The sequence below is a fragment of the Phocoena phocoena genome, chromosome 4 (assembly GCF_963924675.1).
Source record: "Phocoena phocoena chromosome 4, mPhoPho1.1, whole genome shotgun sequence".
NCBI classification, from domain to species: Eukaryota; Metazoa; Chordata; class Mammalia; order Artiodactyla; family Phocoenidae; genus Phocoena; species Phocoena phocoena.
In genome coordinates this window covers 1,967,582-1,981,042 of record NC_089222.1, presented here as the reverse complement: position 1 = coordinate 1,981,042, position 13,461 = coordinate 1,967,582, and positions in this window count along the sequence as shown.

Below are 13,461 nucleotides of genomic sequence, written 5' to 3'. Positions count from 1 at the left end.
GAGAGTTCCTGTGTACCCCCGTCCCCGCACATGCATGGAATCCCCTGTTATCAATATCCCCACCAAGCTGGTACATTTGATACAAGTGACACAACATTGACACAACCCTAGTCCATAGTGTATATTAGGGTTCACCTTTTTGCTTCAAAAGTCCTCATTAAATGCTAGCAAACCAAATTCAACAACACATCACAAAAAGATTATAGGGCTTCCCTGGTGACACAGTGGTTAAGAATCCGCCTGCCAATGCAGGGGACACGGGTTCGAGCCCTGGTCCGGGAAGATCCCACATGCCGCAGGGCAACTAAGCCTGTGCACCACAGCTACTGAGCCTGTGCTCTAGAGCCCGCGAGCCACAACTACTGAAGCCTGGGTGCCTAGAGCCCGTGCTCCGCAACAAGAGAAGCCACCGCAATGAGAAGCCTGCGCACCACAACGAAGAGTAGCCCCCGTTCGCCGCAACTGGAGAAAGCCCGTACGCAGCAACGAAGACCCTACGCAGCCATAAATTAATTAATTAATTTTTAAAAAGATTATACACCATGATCAAGTGAGATTTTTACCTGGGATGCAAGATTTGTTTAACTTACACAAATCAATCAGTGTGATAAACCACATTAATAAAATGAAAGATTAAAAAATGATTGTCTCAGGGAATTCCCTGGCGGTCCCGTGGTTAGGACTTGGCGTTTTCATTGCCAAAGGCCCGGGTTCAATCCCTGGTCGGGAACTAAGATCCTACAAGCCACATGGCACGGCCAAAAAAAAAAAACATTTCACAAAGTTCAAAATCCAGGCATGATAAAACTGAACAACAAAATAGGTGCAGGAGAAACTTACCACAATATAATAAAGCACCTTTATGAAAAGCGCAACCTCATGTTATTAACAAGGGGAAGCTGTAAGCTTCTGAAGGCAAGGATGCCCACTCTCACCATTCCTACTCAATACAGTACTGCAAGTCCTAGCCTGAGGAATCAAGCAAGCAAAAGAAATCAAACACCTGAATGTGTGCAAGGACCTTAAAGGCTGCAGGAAAGGGCTTGGAGACGCAGTGAGAGCACGCTTGCCGAGTTTGCTCCCGCAGGCCACAAGGGATGGTCCTGGTCCAAGCGCTTTTCTGAAAGCTTTCCATTTCCCTGCCTGAACTAACCCTCCTCTCCGGGCCCCCACTGCTATTCTCTTGTTTCCTCACCTCTGTCTGTGCAGAACTTAAAACAGCAGGTGCGGGTGACACATCCCCTTCCTTAGCAGATGGAAGCCCAGCAACTCCTGCAAAAGGTCCAGCAGAGGCCCACACAAACCAGGCCCCTTATACAGCTATGGCCCCTCACTCCCAACTGCCAGCCCAGCCCCGCAGCTGCTGACAGGGCCAGGAGCACAGCCTGAGGTGCCCCTGTAAGTGGTCCTACTGCCTGGAGGGGATATTTACAGACCTCCATCCAGGCACAGCTGGGAAGGGCTGGCCGGCCAGGTCAGGCTGCCCGGGTCAGCCAATCCACACCCATCAGGGGCTCATAGTTGCAGAAAATGGGTTTTGCTGTGCTGGCCCGGTACTAGGAACAGCTGTGGAGCTCTGAGTGTCAGGGTGAATATGGGGCTGCAGCTCTGGCTTGTTTTCTAATCATTTTATCTGGCCCATGAGTGGGAGACAACTTCAAGAAGACCCTCTCCTAATGAGAGGAACCCAGGAGTCAGGGAGAGGAGGGGTGGGTGGTGGGTGGAGACAGAGGCCTGATGCCCTGGCTGCAGTGGAAGCCTCTGGAAGACCAGGCGGAGGGAGGCCGCACAGAGTGAAGCCCAGGGTCACAGACCTGTCGGAGCTGCTGTTTGTTAGTTCAAGTCCTGCTCTGAGGTGCTCTGTGTCAGCCCTGACAGACAGGTGAGCTGGGGGTGCTCTTCAATGAGGGCTATGTGCACGGTTCCTGTGTGCCCAGCCCTGCCGGGGTACCTGCCCAGGGGAGCTCCGTATCCAGGGAGGGGCCTGACCAAAATAGCCCCGTGGGCTGCTGGGTACCTGCCCAGGTGAGCCCCGTATCCTGGAAGGGACCCGACCACGAGAGCCCCGTGGGCTGCTGGGTACCTGCCCAGGTGAGCTCCATATCCTGGGAGGGGCCTAACCACGAGAGCCTTGTGGGCTGGGAGGGACATATGAACAAGTGTCCCCTCTGTGCAGCCGGCACAGAGCTACTTAGTGACTCACCCATGGACAGCCGTGGGATGAAACGGGAACCAGAAGATGCTGCAGGCCTCTGAACACCGCCCTGGCCCATCTAGAGCAACAAGGTCAGTAGGTGGGTGCTGGCTGCTGTACTGGGTGAGGACGACCCCACGGGAGCTTCTCGTTTCTTCCATTTGAAAACATGGAGGCCTCCCCAGAGTGGACAGCCTACCCTGGAGTGGGTGGGAGCTCCTGGTGACCCTGCTGGGGACAGAGGAGGGAGGGACCAGGCAGGAGGGGAGTGGGAGCCCTGGCAGAGCCATGGGGCTCTGGTCGCGAGGGGACTTTCTGGGTCTGAGCTGAGCAAGTATAGTGAGTGTAACCCAAGAAAGCTGCCCTGGTGACGTGGGCTGAACCCACTTCAGGATGACAAGCCTCCTGGGTGACCCCAAAAATAGGGTTGTAAGAAATCTTGTTTAAAGGCTATGTAACATGAATCTCACTGAAGGGGAGGTTTTGCAACGCTAATCCCCACAAAGGGGTGACGTAGAGTCTGCCAGGAGCGGGCAGACACCCTGGGTGGGCAGTGGGTGCAGACCATACTCTGCAGCCCCGCGTCTCTGCTTCTGGGGGCTTGGCTTCTCACAGCCTCAGCTTCCCAGTCTGCTCACGGGGTGATGGCAACATGGATGGATTGACTAGTAAGTTGCTCAGAACAAGGTATTCAGAAAGGGGTCTTGTGGAAATTTCACAGAACTTTGTCTTTAAGAGAATCCCAGATCCCATTTCCTGTGTGTCTGCCTATAGGATCAGGAGAGCGAATCCAAGCAGATTTGCAGCAGAGCCCAGGGATGGGCTCGGTTTGGTGGTCCTCCTGTTTCCTGAATCACAGACGGGGACGCTCCAATGTTCATCCCACATCTGAAAGTGTCCGGACCTCAAGGCCCAGCAGCCCCCGAGCCCTGTGTCTGGGCCCCTGGGTGGTGGGCCGCACAGGCTGGCTTCCTCCCCAGCCTCTTTCTTTCCCAGCACAGGCGAGGGCCAGGCTGTTTTCAGGGAGAAGCAGGGATGGAGGGGCGTCCCGTGTGGGAAGAGGACACAGGGCAGCTTGTGTACATGGATGTCCACACCAGGAATGTTGGACAGTGGAGTGGAACTCGGACATTGAGAGATTTATGTGATGGGCCTGAGTAAGCAGATCGGGGCTGGAGGTGGTGTCCCGTGGAGGGGGTGGGTCGAGCTTCACTGATGCTGGGCCTCAGACTCCACTGGCCTTTGCTCTCCTGGTCACTCAGGACCTGAGCAGTGTTGGTGGAGTGACCACTTTCATCCCAGGCCCTGCCAGCGTTGGCCCCTCAGGTTATCGGGGAGCCCGGGGAGTGCGGGTCCAACCGTGCCCACCAGGGAGGCCTGGGTGGTCAGGCAGGAAGCACGGGTGTGGCCAGCACCTGTGCAGAGGCTTCTGAGCCCGTGTCCAGAGGGAGCTCTATCCCTGTGTGTGGGTTTCAAGTCAACACATGGAGATCAGCTTCTAGTGGGCTCGGTTTATTTTCTAGACACAAAGTCCTGACACCCTGTGTGTCCACTGCCCATGGAAAGGCACGTCTGATGTGGTGCCGGGTGCTGCCTCTGGGTCCTCCTGACTGAGCCAGTGTCCCCATGTCATGACTGTGCGTCAGGTGGTGTTGGGGCGGGGGAGATGAGAGCGAATGGTCCAGGCCCCCGAGGGGTCGCACTCTCCCTGGAGCTGGTGCCGTGGCTGTAGGTGTGCCCCCCGCTCGCCCCATGGGCAGAGACCACCATCCCCTTCCAGATGAGATGAGGCAGGCAGTCTGACATCTGCCTTGGGGCCTGTGGCCGCCACGTGGAGACAGTCAGCTGGGGACGTGAGGTCAGGGAACGCTTTCAGTGTGTCTGCAGGGCAGATGTGAAAATGGTGCGGATGCAGAGCTGCGTGCAGAAGCTTCTGTGAACACTCCTGAATTCTTTCCTGAGAGTATCACAGGGGCATTCAGGCAGCAGGGAAAACAGCGTGTCTGGCGGCTCTTGTTGGGGAGTGGGGGGCATAGGCAGGGGCTCAGCCGGCAAAACCCCAGAACTGCTCCCAGGAGGCAAGAAGTGATTCTTCCACCTACTAGACGTGGAGGGAAGGGGTGGGGTCTGCAGGGCCACCCTCACCTTCAGGGGCCTGCTGGGAGGCTCATGGGGCTTAGCACACGCTCAGGTGCTCAAGGCTAAGATGGGTCACAGTGCACAGTAGGGGTGCACGGTTGGGGGGATCCCTGGGCCGGCTTCCTCGTGCCCCCTCCTTCCCTCTAGGATCTCCAGAACATCTCTTCCCCCAGTGACAAAAGGTAAAACCATGACATTTCCCCCCCAGGGAAGTTCACGAGAGACTTGGCCCCTGGCTGGGGGCAGGTCATGTGGTGTTTTCTGCCCTCACCCTCCAAGAGACCAGTGCCGAGAAGGGGAGCCAGGGTTCAGCATGAACCACATGCTTTGTTCAAACAGTCTAGCTGCAGGGGGCGGCCCCTAATGGGAGGGGGGTTTAGATCAGGGCAGGGAGTTGTTCACCAGCTGTATCAGCTTCCTGGAGTTTACATGACAGATGACCACAGAGGCTCAGAACAGCAAAAACCCATCCTCCCTGTGCTGGAGACCAGAACACTGAGATCAAGTGTCTCAGGGCTGAGCTCCCTCCAGAGGCTCCAAGAGAGGGTCTTATCTGCCTTTTCAAGTTTCTGGAGACTCCAGGCATCCCTGGGCTTGTGGCCGCATCCTTCCAGTATCTGTCTCCATCTTCAGGTGGCTTCTCCTCTGTCTGTCCTCTTCCGTCTCCTGTGAGGATACCTGTCACTGGGCCACCTTCATCTCTAGGCACTTAGCTAATTATAACTGCCAAGACCCTATTTCCAAACAAGTTTCCATTCCCAGGTTCTAGGGGTCAGGACATGGACATAATTTTTAGGAGGGGGCATTCAACCCACTACAGCAGCCCAGTTCCCAGACACTGGCCTAGAGCCATCTGTGCTGACTTTCTTTTTGTTTTTAATTAATATTTATTGGAGTATAGTTGCTTTACAATGCTGTTAGTTTCTACAGCACAGGAAAGTGAATCAGCTATATGTATACATACATCCTCTTTTTTAGATTTCTTTCCCATTTAGGTCACCACAGAGCATGAGTAGAGTTCCCTGTGCTATACAGTCAGTTCTCATTAGTTATCTATTTCATACATAGTAGTGTGTATATGCTGACTGACTTCCTTAGGACATCAGCCTAGCGTTGTTCTGTCTTTCTGAACAGAGGCATCTTTTGCTTCAGGCATTTGGGGGAGGAAGTGCCGTTGGCAGACCTTCCAGCCTTTCCAGGGACCATGCTGAGGTGTCATCTCTGGGAGTTGGGGAGCATGGCCAGGGCTCCAGGTACACACTCTACACTGACCTGACTGCTGGGCGGTCAGACACCTGCACTGGACTGGGCACCCTCAACAGGCTGCACTGTTCCCTGGACCGCTGCACCTTCTCTCACATAGACAGATGCACTGTGTGTGGACCTATGACCATGACATGTGGACAGGCAGGTTGGGTGGGAGCCCTCCTGCCTGGAGTGTGGACTCCCACCCACCACAGAGTCTCCAGTCCTGCCATGGACACCACCATCCTGTCATGGACCCCGTTCCTGCTGTGGAGATCCCCAATCCATTAGCCCCCCAAAGAGGCCTTCTGGGAGGGGTGAGAACTCCACCTAAAAGAAGAGACAGGGTGGCCCTAACCACAGCAGTAGGGAATTACTGGGAGTACTTGGGTGCTTGTCTTCCAAAAAATCCAGGATGTCAGTGTCCAAGCCATGAGGGCTCCAACTTGAGTTGTCCAACTCAGCCTGCAGCTGGGGTCACCTGGGGCAGGGGTCGCTTCAGGGAAAGCATGTTCTTGGGTGATTTTCCAACTCTACCTCCCCTCCCCTGCCTTGGGCACCGCCCCCAACCCCTCTTCCCCCAGGGCATTCCAAAGAGGCCAGAGACTGGGCCAAGGAGGGAGGGAGCTGGCCGCTTCCTGATCCACAGGGCTAGGATGCTCCTAACATAGGAGGGCCCTGGACTCAGCTTAAGTATAACTTGGGGTCTCCTATACCTTACCTGGTAGAGGGGTCCTGCAGATTCTAGGGCTCTGAGACCATCCCTACTTCTGACCCTGACTGCAGGGCTGGGGTTCCTGAGACTACCCTGGGTTCTGTTTTTACTTGGAGGCTCCCAGAACTCACTGAAGCTTTATACTCAGGGTCAGTGTTGGTTATGGTGAAAGGACACAGATAAAATTAGCTGAGGGCGGAGGTCAGGAGTAGAGTTGGAGGTCCGTCAAGTTTGGCCGCCTAGGGAAGCTCACCTGAGTCCTGGGGTGCTGATTCACAACATACACAACCTCCTGGAGAAAATGGACCCAACTTTGCCATGTCCTGCCACTTAGCTGACCTGTAACTGAGTCACCAGAAGGTTTTGTTGTTTCCCTGATTCTTAATTCCTTTAGAATTCAATATTTTACTGTCATAAATGCTTAGCGTCCTTGTAATAAATCGTTAAAAAATAAATATGAACTAATGTACATTAATTACTCTATGAATAAGTGATGAATAGATGACACATATAATTTAATTATTTTTTAGAATGATTAAAGTAATACATATTATAGAAAATGGAAATATCACCTAAAGGAGAAGAGAAGAGGTTTGCAAATCCCACCCCCAGAGGTGACCGTCTTGAATGGTTTGGGACATCTCTCTCACACTCTGTCTCTCTCTTTCTATCTCTGTCTCTCTCTCACACACAAACGCACACACAAGCAGATTCACCTGCATCTATGTTGATTTCACATCCATGTGGTCTTAACAGATGGGATCCTGGATGCAGACGATTGGTCCTCCTGTGTCCCACATAGAGAACCCTGAGGTCTCCCCTGTCATCAGGTCGACACCCTGCCCCCACTTTCTCAACTGCACGACATTCATTCATTCAAGTGGACCAGAACTGTTGGATCCCATCCCCTCTCCATGAACATTCCTGTTGTTGCCAATTCCCTACTATTTCAACCAGTGCTGTGATGGATACTCTTGAAAAGACATCTTTAAAAAATTGTTGAAGAATTTTAGTGTGATTAATTCTAAGGATCAGCGCTTCTGGGAAAGGGATACCCCTGTGGGACTCTGAGGGGTTCTGCACACTCTTCTCCCAGAGAGAAGTGTCGGTTCACTCTCCCCTCTAGGGGATCTGCTGGCGTCTCTGCTTCCTCACGTTGTCACCAGGGCTGGTGGTCACCAGAATGACAACCAGCCAGTGTAGTGGTGACCAGTGCTGTCTCCATAGTGTTTACATTTGCGTGTGTCCTCAGCTGAGAGGTCAAGCGTCTCTAACATTGACTGGCAGTATGCACTACCTCTCCTTAGAAATGCCTGTGTTTGTTCTGTTTCTTGATAAAACACTGGTTTTCAAAAAGTTTTTGGACCACAGGCATGTTAAATCTTTCTCTGGCCTTGGGTTATGAGGAATGCTTTTCCAGTTTATGGTTTGTCTTTCCAGTTGTCTCTGTTGGTTTTTTGTTTATTTGTTGTTTACTTGTTTTTGATTGTTTCTTTGTTGTTTTGTTTTTATCTTTGCCACTGAAGAGCTAAGCATTTCCATTCTGTATTCTAGCTCTGGTGTCACACTTAGAAAATCAGTGTCTACTTCAAGATTATGTACACACTTACCAATAGGACTTCATTTTGTACATCTCTTTTTAAAATCCAGCTGGGTTTCCCTTTCAAATAATAAAACAAAAACAGAAATTTACAAGTCACCTCTTAAAATATGTGGACAGAAACAAAAAGCCACCTTTTGTATGGTTTTATTTACAGGAAACATCCAGAATAGGTACAGAAACAGAGAGAAAGAAATGGGATTAGGTACTGTCAGGGGCTGTGGGAGGGAGGAATGGGGACTGTATGATAATTGATAAGTGATGTTGACCATCTTTTCATGTGTCTGTTGGCCGTAAGTATGTATTCTTTAAAAAAATGTTCAGGGGCTTCCCTGGTGGCGCAGTGGTTGAGAGTCCGCCTGCCGATGCAGGGACACGGGTTCATGCCCTGGTACGGGAAGATCCCACATGCCGCGGAGCGGCTGGGCCCGTGAGCCATGGCCACTGAGCCTGCGCATCCGGAGCCTGTGCTCCGCAACGGGAGAGGCCACAACAGTGAGAGGCCTGCGTACTGCAAAAAAAAAAAAAAAAAAGTTCAGTCTTCTACCAATTTTTCTTACTTGGGTTTTTGTCTTTTGAAGGTTGACTTGGGTGAGTTCTTGGTCCATTTTGGGTATGAACCCCTTTTTAGATACATAGTTTGCAAATATTTTCTCAGGCTCAGTAGGCTGCCTTTTTGTTTTGTGTATGATTTCCTTTGCCATTGGAAAGCTTTTCAGTGGGATGCGGTCCCATTGGTTTATTTGGCTTGGTTTCCCTTGCTTAAGGAGACAGGTCCAAAACATATTGCTAAGAGCAAACTGCATGCTCTGCGGTATGCTCCGCATTGTCAAAGAATATAGTGCCTATGTTTTCTCCTAGGAGTTCCGTGGCTTCGGGTCTTACATGGAAGTATTTGCTTCATCTTGACATTAGTTTTGTAGATGGTATGAGAAAGTAGTCCGGTTTGATTCTTGGGCATGTAGCTGTCCAATTTTCCCAACACCATTAACTGAAGAGGTTATCTTTTCCCTGTTGTATATTCTCACCTCCTTTGTCACAGATAAGTTGACCATAGAAGCCTGGGTTTATTTCTGGGCTCTCCGTTCTATTTCATGGATCTATGTGTATATTTTTGGTGTGTGCCAAAATCATACTGTCTTGATGATTCTAGATCTGTAGTATAGTTTGAAATCAGGGAGGGTGATATACCCAGGTTTGTGTTTCTTTCTTAAGATTGTATTGACTATTCGGATTCTTCTGTGTTTCCATACACATTTTAGAATGCTTTGTTCTAGTTCTCCATATAATTTCATTGCTACCTTGATATAAAGAGCCTCAAATCTCTAGATTACCTTGGGGTGTGAGGAACCATTTGAGCAACACAAATTCTTCCAATCCACGAGCACAGCATATCTTGTCATTTATTCATGTGGTCTTCAACTTCTTTCATCAAGGTCTTCCAATTTTCTGAGTACAGGTCTTTTAACTCCTGGGTTAGGTGTATCCCTAGGTATTTTATTTTGGTTAATGTCATTTTCATTGGGCTTATTTTCTCTTTTTAATATTTATTTGGCTGCATCAGGTCTTAGTTGCAGCACGTGGGATCTTCATTGCGGCATGTGGGATTTTTTTTAGTTGTGCTATGTGGGGTCTTTAGTTGTGGCATAAGGGATCTTATTCCCTGACCAGGAATTGAACCCGAGCCCCCTGCATTGGGAGCACAGAGTCTTAGCCACTGGACCACCAGGGAAGTCCCAGCATTTATTTTCTTAATTTCTCATTCTGATAACTTTTTGTGAGTGTATAGAAATGCAGCTGATTTCTAGAGATTAATTTTGTATACTTCAACTTAACTGAATTTTCTGATGAGGTCTATTTGATTTTGCGTGTCATTTCCAGGATTTTCTATGTACAGTATTGTGTCATTTACCGCCAGTGACAGTGTTACTTTTTCCTCTGCCATCAGATTTCTTTTAGTTCTTTTTTTTTTCATTTAATTACTATGGCTAGGGCTTCCTAGACCATGTCAAATGAAAGTGGCTAAAGTGGTCAAGGTTAGAGTTAAGTTTAAGCATAACTTTTCCTCTTCCCCTTTTTCAATCAAAATAAGCAATAAATAATCAATACTAAAAATAGAATAAAGTTTTCTTTGAGACAAACTGAAGACTAACCCAGAAGACTGCTTCCCAGATTACTCTAAGAAACTGCTCTAGAGAAGCACATTTTCAGCAATTTCATTTTGTCAGAACAAAGAACACTAAACAAGTCAGGGATACATTTCTATATGGTTTCAAAAAACAGACCAGCACATAGAAGTACACCACATACAGTATGGGCTTGGCATCTGGGAAGGGAGTCTTATCCTCAAAGGGGTACAGTCATTGGTGTCCCAGGAAGAGGGGCATTTAATCATGATTTTTAACATACACATTATTTGTTTCTGGTCAGTGTGCCCTTTTCTTTAAGAATTAAAGCAGATGTACACTGTATGTTTGATAGGCCAAAAGCAGGCTATTTTTATTAGCATAAAATTCAAGTTAACTCACCTATAAGCCAGAATGACTTCCCTATATTTCAGTACGTGAAAATTTCTTTTATCAATTCCCCCCATTTGATCATATATCTTTCAGTAGAAAGCATTAATTATCAAAAATTGTCCCTAGAGGCTGGGATGGTCATTGTTCCTGCCCTGGGTCCATCCCATCCCTCGGTGCTAGGCCTGCCTCTTTCCTCTCTTTTTCCCTTAGGAATAGAGTTGCCTAGTTATTCTCCTTGGGGGGCAGGTAATTAATTGAATGTAATGGATAAGCATGGAGATATATTGGCAGGGAAGCATTTTCATAGTCTATACATTTTATCAACCATATCAAATTGTCACACAAACATTGTGTGTGTGCTTTTATTAGCAGTAGACTGGAAGCACACAATGATACATGTTATGAGAAGCTTGATAGCTAAGAAAAGAATAATATGTCTTATGAAAATGATAATTATATGTAAAGCAGAGCGGAAAAAAATGTCTATTCCTGAAGGGAGCCAGCTAAACAGGTCATTTCAAGTGTCAGTTTTGCTTACATCTGGCCTTTTGAGAAATTCTTTCTAGGTGTGTCTCAACTTCTCCAGAGGTATTAATATAAGTGCAACAAGTAGTATAAGCAATAGCACAAATACCTCCTTGTTTAGCCAGTAGAGGATCTAGTATTAATTGAGCTAAGTCTGCTGTGCTACACTGTTGTTTGCAATCTTTTCAGTTATTTGACCAATGATGACTGATAGATTTCTGAGCATAACTTTGTTGACATAAATCTTGCATTAGGAGCCAAGATTCCCAAAAGATTTTTGCCACCAGATAACTTGGTATTTTGCTAACATGGATCTCTTGTCTCTTGAAGAGAGAAAGGAGGTTCATCTACTTCCTGATGTATAGACAATGGGGTAACATAATATCCTAATAAACATAAACCTGCTATCTGTCAGTTATTAAGACATTTATGTGCCCACCCTTGGGAAGGTATAAAGACAAAACTGGGGGTGGGGCACAAGTGATCCCTCCAAGAATGCTCTCACTGATAGCCTCATTAATTGGGCGTTTTGTTCAGATAGTATTAAACCATGGGTCATTTCTCTTGCAGGCTTTCCAAAAAAACATTTCTATGTAATTTGGCATAAGGGAGTTGCTGGCATAATTTTCTTGCGTTTTTAAAGACATTTTTCAATTAAGTAAGAGACAGAGCAAAGGAGTCCTAGGGTGAGTTGTGCTCAGTCTCTAAGAACTGAGGATAGTATGAAACGATAGACATATTAATATGTTAAATAATTTGAACCTGAAAGGTTATGCCAGAGGGAGGTTGGCCTAGGTAAGTGGTTACATTGGTGACATCTGAAAAGTTGATTACAGGAAATTATGAGGGGCTTCTATTGGTCTTATATTGACTGAGGAATTTGATGACAGATCTGACAATTGGTTAGATGGCCTCCACTCACTATACTCTGTGACAACTTTGATAAAGAATTTTCACCCTTTACATTGTGGCAAAGTATAGTCAGAAGTAAAACAGTAACTTTAAATTTTGATAAAGAGACAGGCATTTAGTAAATAGTACAGTTGGGTTAGTAGGGTGAACCTTACAGGCCTGGTCCAGACTCTTGGGTTAGTTGTTTACTATTGCTGTCATCCTCTTCTCGTCCTGGCTTGGTGGCATTGATCTTAGTCAAAACCAGGTGTCAGACGTAGGGGATGAAGTCCATTCAGGTGGAGGGGTCTTTTTTAAAATAGAGATGTGAATCCATGAGTCTATGCCTTCTAATTTGGCAGCCCACGGATTAGTGAATAAAACTTGGTAAGGTCCTTTCCAACATGCCTGCAAAGAATCTTCTATTTTAGGTCTTTTCCAAAAAAACCACAAAATTTCTAGGTTGTAATCCATGATCCTTAAGGTCTTCATCTCCCAGGAGCTCACTGTGAAAGGAGTTAGCTACTAATTTTTCATTTTCTTTAAGTGTTTTACTAAGGCCCTGACAATAATGTAATATGTCTCCTTGGAGTGAGGTTGGTTCATAGACTTCTTCATCTAATCGCATAGGCCACCCTGTTATGATTTCAAAAGGAGACAGCTGATGTTTACCAAAAGGCATAGATCTAAGGTTGAGAAGCGATAGCAGAAGAGCTTTTGGCCATGAGAGATTAAATGGTTCTGGGAGTTTTGCTAATTGCATTTTGATAGTGCCATTAGTCCTTTCTACCAATCCGGAAGAATAGGGATGATGAGTGCAGTGAAAATGGGGCACTATTGGCCAAATGTCACAAATAGATTTAATTATTCAGTTAAATTAGTTCCCCAGTCACCGTGTAATTCAGAAGGACTTCCCCAAATAGGAATTACATTTTCTAATAACAGTTTTCCTACTGTTAAAACTTCAACCCAGTGTGAAAACATGCAGATCATTTCCAAGATATACTGACTTCCTTGACATGGTCGAATCTGTACGAAGTCCAATTGCCATACCCCAGAAGGTCCCTTAGGAAGGGGGAGGTTGGCCTTGTGACCCCTGAAGTGACTTTCCAGGATTATATTTAGGACATATATTACAGCAAGCATATACTTTATGAGCCACCATGGGAGAAAGTTTCCAAATGTACTGTTTGCCCATAGAATCATTTTCTCAGGTGCCCAATTAGTTAAGGAATGTACAATATATGCTGGAGCAAGAACAATTGGGCTCCAACAGGTACTATAGGTTTAATATCAGGTCCAAACCATATTTGTGTGATAAGGTTAAAAATTCCCTCTTTTTGTTGTCATATCTGTTTCTCTTCTTTTGGTGGCAATTTCTTGAGCCTGTAGAAGGAAATCCTTCACTGAGTCAGCAGGGCTAACAGAGAGCAATGGACATTCTTGAGACTGGACAGAATGATTATTTAAAGTTGCTTGCTTGGTGGCAGCAGCAGCAAGCTGAATTCCTTCAGCTTCCATAGTCTCATATTTGGAATGTCCTGGGGTTTTAATAATTGCTAACTCTTTGGGCAATTGTATAGCATTTAATAACTCTGCAACTGGTTTTCTATATTTTCAAAGGTTGTCCTGA